At 41.4% G+C, this 15,287-nt stretch overlaps 1 protein-coding gene across 1 annotated transcript in view; it reads left to right on the top strand.

The window, feature by feature from the left end:
- Window positions 1-15,287, top strand: part of EML5 (EMAP like 5) — a gene marked incomplete at its 5' end in the record, with an annotated part of 145,236 nt that overhangs the window by 85,883 nt on the left and 44,066 nt on the right. The gene's annotated exons all lie outside the window — the stretch shown is intronic.

Raw genomic sequence — 15,287 nt, 5'->3', positions numbered from 1 at the left:
TCTCCTGCTCTCGCCTTGTAGTGTCCCTTCAGCACCCTCTGTTGGCAAAGCTTACCATCATTCAGCTGACAAAAGAGAAATGTCTACAAGGTCCAACTCTGGTATTACAAAGTAGAGCAAAGAACTGTTAAAACAAAAATCATACTAAGCCAAAAGTAAAAATTATTTAATACACGATTTGCAAATTGGGGTAACATTTCAACTTGAAGGTCAAAAATGTTTCAAAGGTTAAAGAACTTCCGAAGATTCTTATACCTCATATTATCAACATTGCCATGGAAATGGGATCAGAACTGTATGTTTATACAATAACATTTTACCGTAGAACACAGCTTCTAGTCTGACTTTGGAGTTTCTGTTTCTCAAAACTGGCTGCATATAGACAATTCTCCAAAAGAGCCTGTCTTAGTTATCTAGTGCTGCTATTACAGAAATATCACAAGTGGATCGCTTTAACAAAGAGAAATTTATTCTGTCACAGTCTAGAAGGCTAGAAGTCCAAATTTAGGGTGTCAGCTCCAGGGGATGGCTTTCTCTCTCTGTTGGCTTTGGGGAAAGGTCCTTGACATCCATCTTCCCTGGCTGAGGAACTTCTCAGCTCAGGGACCCCAGATCAAAAGGTCGTGGTATTCTCTTGGCTTTTGTTTCTTGGTGGTATGAGGTCCCCATGTCTCTCTGCTCATTTCTCTCTCTTATATCTCAGAAGAGATTGACTTAAAACACAACTTAATCTTGTAGATTGAACCCTGCCTTGTTAACAAAACTGCCACTAATCCCACCTCATTAACATCGTAGAGATAGGATCAGATGATAAAATGGTGGACAAGCACACAATACTGGGAATCATGCCCTAACCAAGCTGACACACATTACCGTGGACACAGTTCAGTCCATGACAGCCCAATGCCTAAGGCGAAACAGTTTACCAAGCTACTTGCTAGGCTTTTTTTTTTTTTTAATGAAAGCTGAAACTAGTTTTCTCCAGGCTCTAGGTTCAAAAGAAGATCTCGGGGCAGTAGCATGGGTAGATCTCAACTCTGTGGACTCTAGCAGTTTGAATCCACCAGCCACTCCGTGGAAACCCTATGGGGCAATTCTCCTCTGTCCTATAGGGTTACTATGAGTCTGAATCCATTCAGTGGCAATGGGGGATAATGAAAGGGGTCTGCATGTAATCAGCATGCCACTAGATGGTAAGCTGGTCCTCCAGAGGGTGGTACCAGAACAGAGATTCTGATGTTCTCTGTTGTTGGCAGTTTAGACACCCAACAGTAATGGCAGTAAAATCAGCCTTGGTAAGGGGAAGTCCGTGTTTTTGAGCCCAAGCATAGGCTCTGCCCTTGCCACCATGGGTCCCTTGAGCAAGTGCTGAGCTGGATAGGGAAACAGGTTAACTGATATCCACAGAGTGTATCATTTTTTTCTGTCTTATTAATGAGAACCTCCCCTGCAGTGGGTTCCCTTTGGTGAACATTCCCTGTTGTTGTTTGTTGTTAGGTGCCGTCCGACTCATAGTGGACCCTTTGTACAACAGATGCCTGGTCCTGCACCATCCTCACAATAATTGCTATATTTGAGCCCGTTGTTGTAGCCACTGTGTCAGTCCATCTCGTTGAGAGTCTTCCTCTTTTTTTCACTGACCCTCCACTTTACCAAGGATGACGTCCTTCTCCAGGGACTGATCCCTCCTGATAACATGACCAAAGTATGTAAGATGCCTACTGTCACCGTGTTTACTTCTAAGGAGCGTTCTGGTTGTACTTCTTCCAAGACAGATTTGTATGTTCTTTTGGAAGTCCATGGTGTATTCAATATCCTTTGCCAACACTACAATTCAAAGGTGTCAATTCTTTGGTCTTCCTTATTCATTGTCCAGCTTTTACATGCATAGGAGGCGATTGAAAACACCATGACTTGGGTCAGGCACACCTTAGTCTTCAAGGTGACATCTTTGCTTTTCAACACTTTAAAGAGGTCTTTTGCAGCAGATTTGCACAATGCAGTATATCTTTGATTTCCTGACTGCTGCTTCCATGGGTGTTGATTGTAGATCCAAGTAAAATGAAGTCCTTGGCAACTTTTCTCCATTTATCACGATGTTACTTGTTGGTCCAGTTGTGATGATTTTGGTTTTCTTTATGTTGAGGTGTAATCCATACTGAAGGCTGTGGTCTTTGATCTTCATCAGTAAGTGCTTCAAGCCCTATTGACTTTCAGTACGCAAGGGTGTGTCATCATGAACATTCCCTAGGACATAAAAATATTCACAGTGTGAAGAGTTTCATCTACGTATCTGTTTTCCAGGTTTACTTGTCTCCTAACTTCCAATCCTGTTTCTTCTTAGTTCCTAGCTATCCGAATTGTTAGCAGCTGCTAATAAATCAGTGTAAATCTGTACTTCCAACCATCTCTTACTGCAGCGTAGACTATCGATTGTATTGCTTGAAGTGTCGCCACCTACCTTCACTACTGTTCTTCGGGGTCACAACTGTAAATGTTTTCAGGTGGATACCAACATATTACATAGAATCATCTGTAAATCTGGCTCAGTTTTTTTTCTTCTTTGGTCAACTGATTATAAACAACAACCATGAGGCCATAGGTACAGACTGAGGGAGAGAAGAGGCATTGTAGCTGGTGTTGAAGGATTCTTAGCTGCCTGCTCATGCAAATTACCACTAACTTCCAGATCTGCCCAAGCCTGTCTTTTATATACTGTTCCCATTTGATGGTAGACTGCTGCTGTGCATGCCCAATCTATAGCTTGGTTGGTCATGTAACTTCTAGTTCATGAGAGGAAGTTCAGGCCGCAGAGTTACCTGATACCCCATGGTTAGGGATTATCTCTTTAACAAGGCCTAGTAATAAGCCAGAAGCTGCTTCTCAAAAGGAAAATAGTTATAAAGAAGGGCATGGATTTGCTCCCAAATCCTAGAGGCCTGTAGTATGATTCTCCTTTGGTGGCTTGCCACAGGCTCTGTTCAGCATCCCTATTTACCACAGACACTTTGAGTTGAGATTATTCTGGTATCATTGGATCTGCTGGATCATAAGGCCCAAGTAGAGCCTTGCCTTCTCTTGCTAGGGTCTTCACTGAAACTGGACGCATTATACGTGACTTGGTAGACGTAAAAGCAGATCACTCAAATGCGGTATATGTTGCTTCCAAAAAGGACTGCCAAGTATTTTGCTCCCTTTCTTTTTCATGTTAGGTGGTGGGAGGTGCAGCAAATTGTCTTTCTCCTTGGAGGGGATATCTTAACTTACTCCAGATCATTGGACCCCCAATAACTTTACCAAAGTGGCAAACCCCTGATCTGCCACTCTCAATGTACATATGTCTTACCAAGGCATCCAAAGTACTTGTGGCTTCCCGCTCCCCGGATCAAATCAGCATAGTGTCATCAATGTAGTGGACCATTGAGATGTTCTGTGGAATGTCAAGATCAGGATCTCTGCAGACTAAATTAGGTCAGAGAGCAGGAGAGTTGAAATAGCCATGAGGCAAGGCTTTGAAGGTGTACACAGGTATAAGCCAGGTAAAAGCAATCTGCTTCTGGTGGTCCTTGTAAATTGGGATGGAGCAGAAAGCATTAGTCAGGGCAAAAGCTGGGTACCAAATGCTAGGGGCTGTGTTAATTTATCCCAGTAAAGGTGCTAGATCTAGAAGAGCAGCTTTACTTGGAATCACCAGCTGATTAAATTTATGATTATCCACGGTTGCTATCTGGGATCCATCTGATTTCAGCACAGACCAAACAGGCCAGTTAAAACAGTGACGTGGTAGGTATCCCCACCCCTGCATATTTCCAGCCTTTTGTGGTGTCACTAACGGTTTACAATTCTCGGGCTTGTGCTATTAACTTCTGGTTTACTCTCTTGGTAGGGAAAGTACGTTCTGGGACTTCCAATTAGTCTTTCCTATCATAGTGACCCTTACCCATGGATCATAGAGCCAATGTGGAGGATTCTGCCAGTTGCCAAGTATCTCTGTTCCAATTATAGATTCAGGAATTGGGTGGGGCCCACAGACCACCTACGCCCACTGTGATTCAAACTTGGGCTAAGACTCCATCTATCACTGGATCACCATAAGCACCCCTTTGACTGGTAGATAATAGCAATGTTTTGGGAAAAGAGAAAGATTTATATATTTCTTTTCCCCAGTTCATAGTCATTCTAGTAAGTGGCCACAGACCCTCAGAGGAAGATTTATGTTATATAGTGTGGCAGCCCTGCAGCGTCCTTCCTCAGTGGGACCTGGCTTTCCCTTCAAGCAAAGGACTCTTGAGTATTTGAACTGGCTTAGGTCTGGAAACTAGTTGAGAGTCTGTGACTCCCCATTGTGTTGACTTGGATCAGATTTTTGGCCTCCAGATCTGGAGTTTTTTATGTAGATCAGATGTTAATCTAGTAGGCTATTTCATTCCTAAAGATACTGGATTAATTAGCCACCAGCAGAAATCTCTGAGGGCCAAAATGTTATGATTATTAGTATATCCCTGCTGCCCTTTTTGGTAATAGCATCTATCTTCAGCAGTTAAATGCTGCTAACTTGGTCTCTGCTTTTCCATGATTGTCCCTGTTGAAGGGAGCCCATGTCAATGGTGCCATCTCCTGCTGTCATTTCTGACCTACATAGGGGAACAATCAACGGAGCTTTTCAGAGATTCAGATGTTGTGCTCATTAATGTACCCCTCATTGCCGTCATGAAGGGACTGTTTTCTAGGCTTTCTAGGGGGATGTAGTTGGTAGATGGGTGTGCAGGTTACGCATGATAAATTCACTCCAACATTCTTACCTTTCTAAGACCTTAGATTGCTTCCACTAAATCAGGGGTCAGCCCATGGATCAAATCTAACCCACCTCCTAATTTTTTAATTAAGGATTTATTGGAACACAGCCACGCCTATTTATTGACATGTTATCTGGGGTTGCTTTTGCACTACAGTCGCAGGGTTGAACAGTTGTGACAGAGACCATATGGCCCGTGAAGCTGAAAGTATTTATTATCTGGTCCTTGGAGGAAAAGTTTGTCTGCCTCTGTCGTAGAGCATGCTGAGATTTGATCCAAGTTACAGGTCTAGTGTCAGCAAACAGGTGGTTGTGATGGTTCTTAGAGGGATGAGCACCCCTGTAAGGCAACTACCCTAGAAATTCAGTCTTTTCAGATGGATTTGCTTACATTGGCAAGCAAAAATCAGTATAATTCGGAAGTTCAAAATTCTCAGTTTTGTCTGATCTAACCAGATATCACCATTCCAAGTTTCAGACTTCTGTTACTTCCCAACCAGTGCCCTAACTTTCACGTAGGAAACTTGGCAAAGCTGTGAATTAAATTGACCTTGTAAATTTGCAACCTGTACAGTTAAATTTTGCATTTCACTTTCAGCAGTGTCATCCTTATGGGTAAAAGATGTCAGAGATTCTTTTAGGGTTGCCATAGAAACTCTCTTGCACTCAGAACATGACTTGTGCTGAGTGCTTAAGAACCTGAGTTTGTTTTTTTTCTATAAATGCCCCAGTGCGGTCTGTCACACGACACAGTTGTTGTAGTCATCATTATCACTGTAATGGTCAAGGGTAGCAGCCTCTTAGGCTCCCAAGGTCCTTAACTCCATTAGACATTTCACTACAATCAACTGCAGGAGATAATTTGCTTAATTGTGAACCTACAGAATACCTTGGATTACTGGCATCCCATTTCCTATTGGCAATGGGCTGAGCACTGTGCAGAGGCCCAAAGGCATGACTAAACCAATCCCAAAACTCCCATCTTTAATAGTCTATCTCCTGGGGCCACTGCATTACCAACTGTGTATCAGTCAAGAGCCAGAAATCACCCCAGTAATTTAAACAGGGAAGATTAAATACGAAGAAGTGTTAATTAATAAAAGATGGTTAACTACTAAAAGGGATAAAAGAGGATTCTAAGGGGTATCCAAAACCAAAAACCAAACCAGTTGCTGTCAAGTTGATTCTGACTCATGGCGACCCCATGTGTGCAGAGAGGAACTCCGTAGGGTTTTCAAGACTGTGATCTTTTGAAAGCAGATTGCCAGGCTTTTCTTCTGAGGTGCGTCTGGGTGGGTTAGAACCTCCAACCTGTAGGTGAGAAATGATTACAGGAGGTGGCACCATTGACATGGGCTCCCTTCAACAGAGATGATCATGGAAAAGGTTAGAACTCAACCTTTGTTGAGTGCTTAACCATTTGTGCCACCCAGGGACTCCTCTAAGGGGTATAGAAGTTGCAAATGCATAAAACAGCCACCGCCCATAGGGCTAAGGGACAGTGAATAAGGAAGGAACTCCTCTCCCAGGCTGAGATTCAGATCTCCTTGGAGAGAGTATGGCTGCCACAGGAACGTACAACCTGTCAGTGGTGAAGAAACTTGCCAGAGGGCTTGGGCCACCGCTGATCTATGAAATCTTCTGTTATGGTGGCAGAGAAACTACCCCTTCCAGCCCCCAGTGATCCCCTGGCTTGCAGGCACACTGAAGTAGAAAGAAAACTCCCTTCCTCCTGCTTTGGCCTTGCAGTGTCCCTCCAGCACTCTCTTTGACTAAAATCAAGCCCAAAACAGGCTTATCTTGACTTTTATCTTTTTCTCTTATTCCACATGCAGCTGATCAAAGCCTTGCCATCTCAGTCTTCACATATATCCAAATCCTACCACTTCCCATCACCTCCATTGCTGACACCCTATTCCGGTCATTATCTTCTTTTGACTAGATAATGATGAAGATGAAATGATGATGATAGCAGCTACATTTACTGAGTGCTTACTGTATGCCAGGCACTATTGTTGAAGCTTTTCATTTAATCTTCAGTCAGTGCTATGTGGTATAGGTACAATTATAGATGAAAGAACAGAGGCACAAATAATTGAGTAACTTGGCCGTGGTCACTCATCTAGTAAGGGGCCGACCATGATTTGAACCCAGACTGTCTGGCCCTCATCCAACACTCAACCACTCAACCACTTTGCTATACTACTTCTCAAAATGGATTAATGCAGCACCCTCCTAATTGCTCTTCCTGCTTCCATTCTATACTGTTCCAAGCCCCACTGACAGCCTGTTCTCATTTCAGGAGCCAGAAAGATCTTTTAAAAATGTACATCAGATTCAAATCCCTCCAGGACCTCTTCATGCCATTCAGAATATCATCTAAATTCATAATTTTGTCCTTGAAGACCCTATGGATTCTGGCTCCTGCTTCACTTTCCAACCTCACCTTCTATCTCTTTGTCTCAGCCCATCCCACCCTAGTCACGCTGGCCTCCTTATTGCGCAGGTACTCAGAGCTCATTGACTTCACAGCGTCTGTACTTGCCGTTTCCACTGCTGAATGCTCTGACACCAGACCCTCTGGTTTATTCAGTTTGATGATACCTCCTCAGAGGCTTTCTGTGAACACTCTGACTTAAAAATAACTCCTTTCTCCCCACTCTCTTTCTTTTTCCCTGTATAATTTATCACTTCCTGCAATTATGTGTGTATTTGTTTGTCTGTTATCTTACCTACTCCCTTGAGAATGTATCGTAGAGGGATGGGACTGTGTTCTGTTGCCCCGTTTGCCAAGCACAATGCGTGGCACAGTATAGGTAATTCATAAATATTTGTTTCGTCCATTTTAAATCATTCTATTTTTAATGTTTGGATTATTTTTCAACAAAATTCTGTCCAGCTATGTTTTACCACTTTATCCTTACATTTTTCAAAACTTGGAACTAATCTTTTTTAGAGCTTTCTGAAAGATTTGACAATTCTCTTACTAACCCTGAGCTCCCCTTTGCTTAATTTTCATAATAAAATATATTCTTAAATTTCAGAAATCACAGCTTAGATTTCTTCATACCAACATATGCTTGATAATTACATGACTACTTGTTCTCAGTTCATCCTGTATCTCTTCGTTCTGTAACAGCCCCACCCTATTCTTCCTGCTTCAAATTTTGCGCAAGAATCAAAACGCCTCAGGGCTTGAATATGCCTGCAGTCCCTTGCTGTCTGATTAAGCCCATTTTTGGTTTGCCAGTGCAACACTAATCCATTTTTTTTTTAATTAATATTAACATTATTACTTCTTAATGTGCTGTTTTGAAATTTAGATAGATCTTCCTAGCTTAAATTAATAATTGCCTACTATCAAATTTTTTAAAAAAACATTTTTATACAGATGATTATCATTTCTTAAATTTTGAATTCATTGGATAGAAACTACAAAGGTACCTCCCACCCCCCCCAAAAAACTTCTACATGTATCATTGATTTTTTTTTATTAACTTTTATTAAGCTTCAAGTGAACGTTTACAAATCCAATCAGTCTGTCACATATAAGTTTACATACATCTTACTCCGTACTCCCACCTGCTCTTCCCCTATTGAGTCAGCCCTTTCAGTCTCTCCTTTCGTGACAATTTTGCCAGCTTCCCTCTCTCTCTATCCTCCCATCCCCCCTCCAGACAAGAGCTGCCAACACACTTTCAAGTGTCCACCTGGTACAATTAGCTCACTCTTCATCAGCGTCTCTCTCCCACCCACTGACCAGTCCCTTTCATGTCTGATGAGTTGTCTTCGGGGATGGTTCCTGTCCTGTGCCAATAGGAGGTCTGGGGCCCCGCCGGGATTCCTCTAGTCTCAGTCAGACCATTAAGTATGGTCTTTTTATGAGAATTTGGGGTCTGCATCCCACTGATCTCCTGTTCCCTCAGGAGTTCTCTGTTGTGCTCCCTGTCACGGCAGTCATCGATTGTGGCCAGGCATAAACTAGTTCTTCTGGTCTCAGGATGATGTAGGTCTCTGGTTCATGTGGCCCTTTCTGTCTCTTGGGCTCTTAGTTGTCGTGTGACCTTGGTGTTCTTCATTTTCCTTTGTTCCAGGTGGGTTGAGACCAATTGATGCATCTTAAATGGCCGCTTGTTAGCCTTTAAGACCCCAGACGCCACATTTCAAAGTGGGATGCAGAATGTTTTCATAATAGAATTATTTTGCCAAATGACATAGAAGTCCCCTCAAACCATGTTCCCCAGACCCCCACCCCTGCTCCGCTGACCTCTGAAGCATTCATTTTATCCCGGAAACTTCTTTGCTTTTGGTCCAGTCCAATTGAGCTGACCTTCCATGTATTGAGTGTTGTCTTTCCCTTCACCCAAAGCAGTTCTTATCTACTGATTAATCAATAAAAAACCCTCTCCCTCCCTCCCTCCCTCCCCCCTTCGTAACCACAAAAGTATGTGTTCTTCTCAGTTTTTACTGTTTCTCAAGATCTTATAATAGTGGTCTTATACAATATTTGTCCTTTTGCCTCTGACTAATTTCGCTCAGCATAATGCCTTCCAGGTTCCTCCATGTTATGAAATGTTTCACAGATTTTGTCACTGTTCTTTATCGATGCGTAGTATTCCATTGTGTGAATATACCACAATTTATTTACCCATTCATCCGTTGATGGACACCTTGGTTGCTTCCAGCTTTTTGCTATTGTAAACAGAGCTGCAATAAACATGGGTGTGCATATATCTGTTTGTGTGAAGGCTCTCGTATCTCTAGGGTATATTCCGAGGAGTGGGATTTCTGGGTTGTATGGTAGTTCTATTTCTAACTGTTTAAGATAACGCCAGATAGATTTCCAAAGTGGTTGTACCATTTTACATTCCCACCAGCAGTGTATAAGAGTTCCAGTCTCTCTGCAGCCTCTCCAACATTTATTATTTTGTGTTTTTTGGATTAATGCCAGCCTTGTTGGTGTGAGATGGAATCTCATCATAGTTTTAATTTGCATTTCTCTAATGGCTAATGATCGAGAGCATTTTCTCATGTATCTGTTGGCTGCCTGAATATCTTCTTTAGAGAAATGTGTGTTCATATCCTTTGCCCACTTCTTGATTGGGTTGTTTGTCTTTTTGTGGTTGAGTTTTGACAGAATCATGTAGATTTTAGAGATCAGGCACTGGTCTGAGATGTCATAGCTGAAAATTCTTTCCCAGTCTGTAGGTGGTCTTTTTACTCTTTTGGTGAAGTCTTTAGATGAGCATAGATGTTTGATTTTTAGGAGCTCCCAGTTATCTGGTTTCTCTTCATCATTTTTGGTAATGTTTTGTATTCTGTTTATGCCTTGTATTAGGGCTCCTAGGATTGTCCCTATTTTTTCTTCCATGATCTTTATCGTTTTAGTCTTTATGTTTAGGTCTTTGATCCACTTGGAGTTAGTTTTTGTGCATGGTGTGAGGTATGGGTCCTGTTTCATTCTTTTGCAAATGGATATCCAGTTATGCCAGCACCGTTTGTTAAAAAGACTATCTTTTCCCCAATTGACTGACACTGCTCCTTTGTCAAATATCAGCTGCTCATACGTGGATGGATTTATATCTGGGTTCTCAGTTCTGTTCCATTGGTCTATGTGCCTGTTGTTGTACCAGTACCAGGCTGTTTTGACTACTGTGGCTGTATAATAGCTTCTGAAATCAGGTAGAGTGAGGCCTCCCACTTTCTTCTTCTTTTTCAGTAATGCTTTACTTATCCGGGGCTTCTTTCCCTTCCATATGAAATTGGTGATTTGTTTCTCTATCCCCTTAAAATATGACATTGGAATTTGGATCGGAAGTGCATTATATGTATAGATGGCTTTTGGTAGAATAGACATTTTTACTATGTTAAGTGTTCCTATCCATGAGCAGGGTATGTTTTTCCACTTAAGTACGTCCTTTTGAATTTCTTGTAGCAGAGTTTTATAGTTTTCTTTGTATAGGTCTTTTACATCCCTGGTAAGATTTATTCCTAAGTATTTTATCTTCTTGGGGGCTACTGTGAATGGTATTGATTTGGTTATTTCCTCTTCGATGTTCTTTTTGTTGATGTAGAGGAATCCAAGTGATTTTTGTATGTTTATTTTATAACCTGAGACTCTGCCAAACTCTTCTATTAGTTTCAGTAGATTTCTGGAGGATTTCTTAGGGTTTTCTGTGTATAAGATCATGTCATCGGCAAATAGTGATAACTTTACTTCCTCCTTTCCAATCCGGATACCCTTTATTTCTTTGTCTAGCCTAATTGCCCTGGCTAGGACTTCAAGTACGATGTTGAATAAGAGCGGTGATAAAGGGCATCCTTGTGTGGTTCCCGTTCTCAAGGGAAATGCTTTCAGGTTCTTTCCATTTAGAGTGATATTGGCTGTTGGCTTTGCATAGATGCCCTTTATTATGTTGAGAAATTTTCCTTCAATTCCTATTTTGGTAAGAGTTTTTATCATAAATGGGTGTTGGACTTTGTCAAATGCCTTTTCTGTGTCAATTGATAAGATCATGTGGTTTCTATCTTTTGTTTTATTTATGTGATGGATTACATTAATGGTTTTTCTGATATTACACCAGCCTTGCATACCTGGTATAAATCCCACTTGATCATGGTGAATTATTTTTTTGATGTGTTGTTGGATTCTATTGGCTAGAATTTTGTTGAGGATTTTTGCATCTATGTTCATGAGGGATATAGGTCTGTAATTTTCTTTTTTTGGAATGTCTCTACCTGGTTTTGGTATCAGGGAGATGGTGGCTTCATAGAATGAGTTGGGTAGTATTCCGTCCCTTTCTATGCTTTGAAATACCTTCAGTAGTAGTGGTGTTAACTCTTCTCTGAAAGTTTGGTAGAACTCTGCAGTGAAGCCGTCCGGGCCGGGGCTTTTTTTTGTTGGAAGTTTTTTGATTACCGTTTCAATCTCTTTCTTTGTTATGGGTCTATTTAGTTGTTCTACTTCTGAATGTGTTAGTTTAGGTAGGTAGTGTTTTTCCAGGAATTCATCCATTTCTTCTAGGTTTTCAAATTTGTTAGAGTATAATTTTTCGTAGTAATCTGAAATGATTCTTTTAATTTCATTTGGTTCTGTTGTGATGTGGTCCTTCTCGTTTCTTATTCGGGTTATTTGTTTCCTTTCCTGTATTTCTTTAGTCAGTCTGGCCAATGGTTTATCAATTTTGTTAATTTTTTCAAAGAAGCAGCTTTTGGCTTTGTTAATTCTTTCAATTGTTTTTCTGTTCTCTAATTCACTTAGTTCAGCTCTAATTTTTATTATTTGTTTTCTTCTGGTGCCTGATGGGTTCTTTTGTTGCTCACTTTCTATTTGTTCAAGTTGTAGGGACAGTTCTCTGCTTTTGGCTCTTTCTTCTTTTTGTATGTGTGCATTTATCGATATAAATTGGCGTCTGAGCACTGCTTTTGCTGTGTCCCAGAGGTTTTGATAGCAAGTATTTTCATTCTCGCTGCATTCTATGAATTTCCTTATTCCCTCCTTGATGTCTTGTATAACCCAGTCTTTTTTCAGGAGGGTATTGTTCATTTTCCAAGTATTTGATTTCTTTTCCCTAGTTTTTCTGTTATTGATTTCTAGTTTTATTGCCTTGTGGTCTGAGAAGATGCTTTGTAATATTTTGATGTTTTGGATTCTGCAAAGGTTTGTTTTATGACCTAATATGTGGTCTATTCTAGAGAATGCTCCATGTGCGCTAGAAAAAAAAAGTATACTTTGCAGCAGTTGGGTGGAGAGTTCTGTATAAGTCAACGAGGTCAAGTTGGTTGATTGTTGTAAGTAGGTCTTCTGTGTCTCTATTGAGCTTCTTACTGGATGTCCTGTCCTTCTCCGATAGTGGTATGTTGAAGTCTCCTACTATAATTGTGGAGGTGTCTATCTCACTTTTCAGTTCTGTTAAAATTTGATTTATGTATCTTGCAGCCCTGTCATTGGGTACATAAATATTTAATATGGTTATGTCTTCCTGATCAATTGTCCCTTTTATCATTATATAGTGTCCTTCTTTATCCTTTGTGGTGGATTTAAGTCTAAAGTCTATTTTGTCAGAAATTAATATTGCTACTCCTCTTCTTTTTTGCTTATTGTTTGCTTGAAATATTTTTTTCCATGCTTTGAGTTTTAGTTTGTTTGTGTCTCTAAGTCTAAGGTGTGTCTCTTGTAGGCAGCATATAGATGGATCGTGTTTCTTTATCCAGTCCGTGACTCTCTGTCTCTTTATTGGTGCATTTAGTTCATTTACATTCAGCGTAATTATAGATAAATAAGTTTTTAGTGTTGTCATTTTGATGCCTTTTCATGTGTGTTGTTGGCAATTTCATTTTTCCACATACTTTTTTGTGCTGAGACGTTTTTCTTAGTAAATTGTGAGATCCTCATTTTCATAGTATTTGACTTTATGTTAGTTGAGTCGTTACGTTTTTCTTGAGTTATGGAGTTGTTATACCTTTTTGTGGTTACCTTATTATTTACCCCTATTTTTCTAAGTAAAAACCTAACTTGTATCATTCTATATCGCCTTGTATCACTCTCCATCTGGCAGTTCAGTGCCTCCTGTATTTAGTCCCTCTTTTTTTTTTGATTATTGTGATCTTTTACCTATTGACTTCCATGATTCCCTGTTATGTGTATTGTTATTTTTTTTTAATTAATCTTAATTTGTTTGTTTTTGTGATTTCCCTATTTGAGTTGATATCAGGACATTCTGTTTTGTGACCTTGTATTGTGCTGGTATCTGATATTATTGATTTTCTGACCAAACAATATCCTTTAGTATTTCTTGTAGCTTTGGTTTGGTTTTTGCAAATTCTCTAAACTTGTGTTTATCTGTAAATATCTTAATTTCGCCTTCATATTTCAGAGAGAGTTTTGCTGGATATATGGTCCTTGGCTGGCAGCTTTTCTCCTTCAGTGCCCTGTATATGTCGTCCCATTCCCTTCTTGCCTGCATGGTTTCTGCTGAGTAGTCTGAACTTATTCTTATTGATTCTCCCTTGAAGGAAACCTTTCTTTTCTCCCTGGCTGCTTTTAAAATTTTCTGTTTATCTTTGGTTTTGGCGAGTTTGATGATAATATGTCTTGGTGTTTTTCTTTTTGGATCAATCTTAAATGGGGTTCGATGAGCATCTTGGATAGATATCCTTTCGTCTTTCATGATGTCAGGGAAGTTTTGTGTCAGGAGTTCTTCAACTATTTTCTCTGTGTTTTCTGTCCCCCCTCCCTGTTCTGGGACTCCAATCACCCACAAGTTATCCTTCTTGATAGAGTCCCACATGATTCTTAGGGTTTCTTCATTTTTTTTAATTCTTTTATCTGATTTTTTTTCAGCTATGTTGGTGTTGGTTCCCTGGTCCTCCAGATGTCCCAGTCTGCATTCTAATTGCTCGAGTCTGCTCCTCTGACTTCCTATTGCGTTGTCTAATTCTGTAATTTTATTGTTAATCTTTTGGATTTCTACATGCTGTCTCTCTATGGATTCTTGCAACTTATTAATTTTTCCACTATGTTCTTGAATAATCTTTTTGAGTTCTTCAACAGTTTTATCAGTGTGTTCCTTGGCTTTTTCTGCAGTTTGCCTTATTTCATTTGTGATGTCTTGAAGCATTCTGTAAATTAGTTTTTTATATTCTGTATCTGATAATTCCAGGATTGTATCTTCATTTGGGAAAGATTTTGATTCTTTTGTTTGGGGGGTTGGAGAAGCTGTCATGGTCTGCTTCTTTAAGTGGTTTGATATGGATTGTTGTCTCCGAGCCATCACTGGGAAACTAGTTTTTCCAGAAAATCCGCTAAAAAAAAAAATGCAGTCAGATCCCTATCAGAGTTCTCCCTCTGGCTCAGGCTATTCGGATGTTAATGAAGCCACCTGGGGAGGGTGGGGGTGGGATCAGAGAGATAGGAGAGTAGCACCTCAGAATATAGCCAGAGTTGCTTGTCTTGCTTGGAATGACTATTATATCTGAGATTTCCGCGGGGCGCGTCGGCTATGTGTGCTGTCTGTGTGGAGATTGCCCCCGGGGGGTCTGGCCCACTGGAGTTACGGTCAGATCCTCTGCTGCCAGCCTGGGCTGGTGCACTCCCGACTCCAAAATCAGTCGCTGCCTCCCGGGGACTCCCCGTCCCGCCTACCGCGTCGCCACGCCGCCTCCGCGAACCGGCTGGCCTCCCCCCCCTGGGTCAGCTCAGGCGAGCGGAGCAGCTCCCCACGCCTGCACCGCGACCGCGCGTCCCGGCTGGGACGCCACTCTCCCCGCTCCAAGACCCGTCACTGTCTCCCGGGACCTTCTCCCACTGGCTGCGTTGCCATGCTGACCACGCGAACCGGATGGGCCCCCCCCGGGGTCAGTTCAGGGGGGTGGAGCTGCTCCCCGCGCTTGCGCCCCGCCAAAATCCCGGCGGGACTGCTCCCCGGCTGGGACGCTGCTCTCCCCGCTCCAAGACCAGTCACTGCCTCCCAGGGACTTCTCCCACCGGCTG

This window comes from Loxodonta africana, chromosome 10, assembly GCF_030014295.1.
Source record: "Loxodonta africana isolate mLoxAfr1 chromosome 10, mLoxAfr1.hap2, whole genome shotgun sequence".
Classification (NCBI taxonomy): domain Eukaryota; kingdom Metazoa; phylum Chordata; class Mammalia; order Proboscidea; family Elephantidae; genus Loxodonta; species Loxodonta africana.
This window is presented reverse-complemented; position numbering and strand designations above follow the sequence as displayed.